Source organism: Cryptotermes secundus, unplaced genomic scaffold (genome assembly GCF_002891405.2).
Source record: "Cryptotermes secundus unplaced genomic scaffold, Csec_1.0 scaffold1437, whole genome shotgun sequence".
Lineage (NCBI taxonomy): Eukaryota > Metazoa > Arthropoda > Insecta > Blattodea > Kalotermitidae > Cryptotermes > Cryptotermes secundus.
In genome coordinates, this window is record NW_019731298.1 from 399,550 (window position 1) to 407,088 (window position 7,539).

Here is a 7,539-nt window from a genome sequence, read left to right on the forward strand (position 1 = left end):
AAAAAAAAAAAAAAAACTAATCGAAACATTAATTACAAAGTCAAAGTCACAAAGTCAATAGAAAGTCCGTCGAGTGTAACAATGTTTTTATGTCACTTCTTTATCACTTTTGCCTTACATGTTTCGGTTTAATAAAACCATCATCAGAGGCACATGGTACTAACAAGAAAACACTGGCGCTGTTTAACTGTACACAGTATATATGCTGCGTGGATGCTGCTACAAATGTCGATGTGTAAAAGCACAACACTTGCTAGGAATATTGAATGCACGTTCAACTCTCGCATTCCATCCGAAATTGCCCTCAAGTTAAAACGTCACTATTAAAATATTTAAAAGTTTAAAACATTTGAAGTAAAATGTTAGGCTCCTCCTTGTTAATTCATCCCGATGATGGGAGATGTCACCTTGAGGTTCTATAGGCTTATGGTTGGATGTTTCCTATGCGTTGTGTGTTGTGTAATTCGAAACATTAATTACCTATCCCAAAAGAGACCCATGAGCTATGGCGTCCCAAAAGGTTCCATTCTGGAACCAGTGTTGTTTCTGTTATACATAAACGACCTGGAGGCCACCATAGAACATGAGAAATCTACATTCTTTGCTGATGATACTAGCATTTTTATAGCAGGAAATACCGCTAATGAAAGTCAATTGAAAACGAATGAAACAATAAACAAAATCACAGAGTGGTTTGAGAGGAATCGATTAACTATTAATAAAGAGAAAACAATAGCAATAGCCTTTCATCATCCTCAAAAACTACATCTTGAATGCCCTCCAATAAAGATTTATGACACTGTTATCAACTACACAGATCACTCAAAATTTCTGGAAGTCTGACTAGATAAGCATCTAAGATGGACTATGCATACACAAAAGCTAGCAAACAACTTATGTAAAGTATGTTTTGGCCTAAGTGTAGTTAGAAGAGTGACTGGACTAGAGACTGTCCGCACATTATATTATGCTCATTTCCAATCTTTGTTATCATACGGACTGTTATTTTGAGGCAACTCTGTAAATGCAAAATTGATCTTTAAATTACAGAAGAGAGCTATAAGAGCTATGAGCCAGGTCCCAAAAACAACTAGTTGTAAACAAATTTTCAAATCCTTACATATATTACCTCTACCATCTTTGTACATATACAAAACTCTAATATACATAAAATCCAATTCGAATGATTTCACAACAAACTCAGGATTACACTCATATAACACAAGGAAAAAAGATGACTTGCACATCGCCCCATGTAATACAAGTCTATGCAAGAACAACTTCAACAATGTAGGACTTTGACTGCTAAATCATCTGCCAGGATATATTAAAAAAATACCGTTACTATATAAGTTCAAATACGCTTTGAAAACTTACCTACTTGATCATTGCTTTTATAAAGTGGATGAGTTTCTAGCACGTGAGACAAACACTAATCAATTATAATCACATAATTGATGAATAATCGGTTTTTTGAATCCCTACTGCGCAGTTTTCATTTCTTTTTTTCCAGCAACTAAGATAACACAGTTGGAGATGTACCTGAATGGGCTACTCTGGAGAGATTGCAGATACCAAGAAGCTGCACCAGGAAGGGAGAACAGATGTTATGAGATGTTGCAGTGTAGAGTCTACAGTGAAACGTTATACCAGTGCTATCACCAAATTCACCAATATTATCTCAAAGGCTGCGCCATAGCTTAAGTGGTTAGTCGCTGGCTTCCCACCGCTGCAGTCTAGTCAAGTGGGATTTTTGATGGACAAAGTGGCTCTGGGGCAGGTTTTCCCCTAGTACTTCGGTTTCCCCTGCCAATCCTCATTCCATCAAATTCTCCATAAGCATTATCACCAGTACAGGTACAATACGACACATGGAAGCCGACGTGCTGAGGGGACCTAATATGGATTCCACCTCACACTATTTGAACTCTTAACTATTATAGTCTACTGTAATCTATTGTAAACAATTATAAGTATTGTAACTTAATTCTCGTATTGTAATCAGCCAATGTACAGTAACTGATTTGTCCTATATCATGTAACAATGATCTATAGAGATGAAATAAATGAATAAATAGCTTGACACCTGAGTAATAGACCCCTCTCTGATAGGATGATAAATGTGTTGAAGGTATGTGAAGGTGGCCATTCCTTCTGGTACCAATCACATATGCAGAGTTATTGGTTTGAAACTTATCCAAATTATTAACAAATATCATCAATGAGAGCAAATATACATGGGATTGGTAGTATGTCAAGTTTCTAAAGAGATCTCGACATGTATGAGTTGGGCCCACTCCCATCATTCTTATTATTTTCTTTTGTATAACAAAGACCTTATGACTGTCTGATGTATTTCCCCAATATATTATTTCTAAAGAGATCTCGACATGTATGAGTTGGGCCCACTCCCATCATTATTCTTATTATTTTCTTTTGTATAACAAAGACCTTATGACTGTCTGATGTATTTCCCCAATATATTATTCCATATTTCACCAATGAATAATAATATGCATAATATACAGCTTTAAGACTATTTATATTTAATATATAGGATAATTTACGCATTAGAAAACCAACTGTGCTCAACTTGTGAAGCAAAAAATTGATATGTCCCTTACAAGTCAGATGACTGTCCAGCTGCAAACTGAGAAATTTTATCGTTTCTACTTCTTTCAGCTTTTTGTTAAAAAACAATATATATAGAGGGTAGCTCATAGCTGCTATTGGGGTGAATTTTATCATTTCTGTTTTATCCAGATTTAACACTAATTGATTATTTTGAAACCACGTAAACATGTGATTAAAACAACATCCAATTTTATTTTTAAATGATAGTAGTCTTTAGCTGTGCAAAGAATACTTGCGTCATCTACAAACATAATAACTTCTGAAATTTTACTTATTTCAAGGGGGAAATTTTTATGTATACATTAAAGAGTAAGAGTCCCAACACAGATCCCTGAGGCACATCACATCCAACAATTTCCCAATTAGAATAATATTTATTATTCATATAATTTAATTCCACTCTTTGCCCCCTATATTGGAGGTAAGATTTAAACCATTGCAATAATACACCCTGCACTCCATAGTACTGTAGTTTCAATAATAGAAGTCAAAGGCCTTGGCTATGTCACAAAATATACCAGTTACATACTCTTTTCTATTCCAAGCTGTAAGTATTACATTGGTTAATTTAAACATTCATTCTTTTATTAATCCTGTAGATCATGATACAATAATATAGGACAAGCTTTCAGCTAATATACATTATTAAGTTATAACAATCTTAATACAAAAAATTACATAAGATTTACATTTTATACATTATCTACTATAGTATACTTCTGCTTATCTCAGTAGCCAATATTTGCGAAATCATCGTTCAAGAAGTCCTCTGTTGAATAATAGCATCTCATAATAAGTAACTTCTTCAATTCCCTTATGAACTGGTTTTGTTTTCTACTTCTTTTATGCTGTTAGGCAATTTGTTGTAAAAGATACAGCCAGCTACTGAAGGATTACTATTATAAAGTTCTAAGTTGTGCCCATATACAGAGTTTCACGACTTTAGGGCATAACTGCAGGACGTGATTTCCTAGGTCTTTGTGATCAAAAAAGTTCATATAAACATGTGTTCGATTTTGGACGGTTACGGAGTTATGACCATTTTAAACTCAGAATAGAAGGTAACGATTACTGATAATAAACAGAACAAAATAATAAACCAGCATAATACATGACACATTTAAAGTATTAATGTTGTAGTGCCTCAAATTTGAGATTGGAAATTTAAGCCATTACCTAAATGTTCGAGACTTGCGAAAAGTGTGTTACAGCCATTACAGTAGTATGACAACGCCTGGACAGGCAACTAGGTTAAGAATGTTGATGATCAGCATTTATGCGTAATCGCACTAGCAAGAAGCTTGCCTCACTCGGCCACTGGAGATGGTCATATGAGTAAATACGCAGCAATAAGATACCGTGGGTCCACCCCCAGCCACCTAGAATATCCAATGAGAATATTACTTTGGGAATTGAGGACACTGAGGATGAGTTAACTACCCTCTGTCATCAACAGCTGAATTAGCAAATTAAAACTATAAATTACTGAATTTCGAGAGACTTGGGAATCTGATCTTAAACAGAATATTGAGTTGTCAGCCGGAGGCCCTCGCCGACATGTGTGCTACGAGATGGGGGATGGCGACAGTCATCTACCTACTTATTGCAAGTAAGTCTCTTTACGCATAACAGCCATGTTGTTTAATAGTGTTGTTGAGTGATTTCAAGGTGCAATCTCCAGTTACCCCCAGCGAGAGCCAGGGTCGAATAGGGTAGTAATCGAGTAGAGAGTGACAGGCGATGAAAGAACTACAGTTTCAGGGTACCTCCCACCCCCAGAGGGAAATAACAAAGAGAGAGAGAGTAGCGAGAAGTGTCATGTCAACAGGCCAAAGCAGGCCCTTTTCTTAATGTAAATATTAATGTAAATAGATCAGTGTACATAGGATAAGATGTATGCAGGGAGTTTTGATTCACCCGTTCGTAACCATCCCGTCCACGACCGATCCCGAGCGACCATAACCAAGACAGCCGACGGCAGCCGAGTGCAGCGAAGATTTTAGAAAAAGAGTAGCGACAGACCAAAGTAATCATAATTTCTCACCCCCTCCCCCTGAGGTGTAACAAATGTAAAGTTAACTTCGTGAAATTACCTTTAATTTGAATTTACTGGTGCTTAAAGCTGATTTTTGGAAATGCCACCACCGGCTGCAACACAGGCTGCCACTCGGTTGTGAACCACACCGGACATACCAACCCACCCTGCTTTAGGTACATCTCAAGTGTCGAGATAATGAGAACGCTATGTCTGTAGCTGGCTAAAAATAGCGACCCGACANCAACATCCAATTTTATTTTTAAATGATAGTAGTCTTTAGCTGTGCAAAGAATACTTGCGTCATCTACAAACATAATAACTTCTGAAATTTTACTTATTTCAAGGGGGAAATTTTTATGTATACATTAAAGAGTAAGAGTCCCAACACAGATCCCTGAGGCACATCACATCCAACAATTTCCCAATTAGAATAATATTTATTATTCATATAATTTAATTCCACTCTTTGCCCCCTATATTGGAGGTAAGATTTAAACCATTGCAATAATACACCCTGCACTCCATAGTACTGTAGTTTCAATAATAGAAGTCAAAGGCCTTGGCTATGTCACAAAATATACCAGTTACATACTCTTTTCTATTCCAAGCTGTAAGTATTACATTGGTTAATTTAAACATTCATTCTTTTATTAATCCTGTAGATCATGATACAATAATATAGGACAAGCTTTCAGCTAATATACATTATTAAGTTATAACAATCTTAATACAAAAAATTACATAAGATTTACATTTTATACATTATCTACTATAGTATACTTCTGCTTATCTCAGTAGCCAATATTTGCGAAATCATCGTTCAAGAAGTCCTCTGTTGAATAATAGCATCTCATAATAAGTAACTTCTTCAATTCCCTTATGAACTGGTTTTGTTTTCTACTTCTTTTATGCTGTTAGGCAATTTGTTGTAAAAGATACAGCCAGCTACTGAAGGATTACTATTATAAAGTTCTAAGTTGTGCCCATATACAGAGTTTCACGACTTTAGGGCATAACTGCAGGACGTGATTTCCTAGGTCTTTGTGATCAAAAAAGTTCATATAAACATGTGTTCGATTTTGGACGGTTACGGAGTTATGACCATTTTAAACTCAGAATAGAAGGTAACGATTACTGATAATAAACAGAACAAAATAATAAACCAGCATAATACATGACACATTTAAAGTATTAATGTTGTAGTGCCTCAAATTTGAGATTGGAAATTTAAGCCATTACCTAAATGTTCGAGACTTGCGAAAAGTGTGTTACAGCCATTACAGTAGTATGACAACGCCTGGACAGGCAACTAGGTTAAGAATGTTGATGATCAGCATTTATGCGTAATCGCACTAGCAAGAAGCTTGCCTCACTCGGCCACTGGAGATGGTCATATGAGTAAATACGCAGCAATAAGATACCGTGGGTCCACCCCCAGCCATCTAGAATATCCAATGAGAATATTACTTTGGGAATTGAGGACACTGAGGATGAGTTAACTACCCTCTGTCATCAACAGCTGAATTAGCAAATTAAAACTATAAATTACTGAATTTCGAGAGACTTGGGAATCTGATCTTAAACAGAATATTGAGTTGTCAGCCGGAGGCCCTCGCCGACATGTGTGCTACGAGATGGGGGATGGCGACAGTCATCTACCTACTTATTGCAAGTAAGTCTCTTTACGCATAACAGCCATGTTGTTTAATAGTGTTGTTGAGTGATTTCAAGGTGCAATCTCCAGTTACCCCCAGCGAGAGCCAGGGTCGAATAGGGTAGTAATCGAGTAGAGAGTGACAGGCGATGAAAGAACTACAGTTTCAGGGTACCTCCCACCCCCAGAGGGAAATAACAAAGAGAGAGAGAGTAGCGAGAAGTGTCATGTCAACAGGCCAAAGCAGGCCCTTTTCTTAATGTAAATATTAATGTAAATAGATCAGTGTACATAGGATAAGATGTATGCAGGGAGTTTTGATTCACCCGTTCGTAACCATCCCGTCCACGACCGATCCCGAGCGACCATAACCAAGACAGCCGACGGCAGCCGAGTGCAGCGAAGATTTTAGAAAAAGAGTAGCGACAGACCAAAGTAATCATAATTTCTCACCCCCTCCCCCTGAGGTGTAACAAATGTAAAGTTAACTTCGTGAAATTACCTTTAATTTGAATTTACTGGTGCTTAAAGCTGATTTTTGGAAATGCCACCACCGGCTGCAACACAGGCTGCCACTCGGTTGTGAACCACACCGGACATACCAACCCACCCTGCTTTAGGTACATCTCAAGTGTCGAGATAATGAGAACGCTATGTCTGTAGCTGGCTAAAAATAGCGACCCGACAGCTGACAGATGCGGTTCATACGAGGGCATGTACGGGAATGAAAAACCGGTCATAACTCCGTAACCATCCAAAATCGGCCACATGTTTATGTGAAATTTTTTGATCACAAAGACCTAGGAAATCACCTCCCGCAGTTATGCCAAAAAGTCGTGAAACACCCTGTATATGATAGTCTTTATTATTTCTTGTGTTATATGTATGTATTTGTTCATTCACTGTGCAGTTACACTTTTTTTACATATAGGATTGTTTCTTGTATGTATAGTGAGTATACTGTTAGTATCTTTAAATTTCTAAAGCTATGCCTGCACGATTCCAGATGTTTTAGCCCTGCAATGTATCTTACTGCCCTTTTTTGGAGTACAAAAAATCTTCTATTGAGGGTTTTAGCACTGTGTCCCCATACTATTATTCCATATGAGAGATGAGGATAGATCAATCTGTAATACATTCTTCTTTCATTTAAATCGAGTATTTTAGATAGCCTGTTAATTATGAATAGATTATGGCTAATTCTACTGCAGGT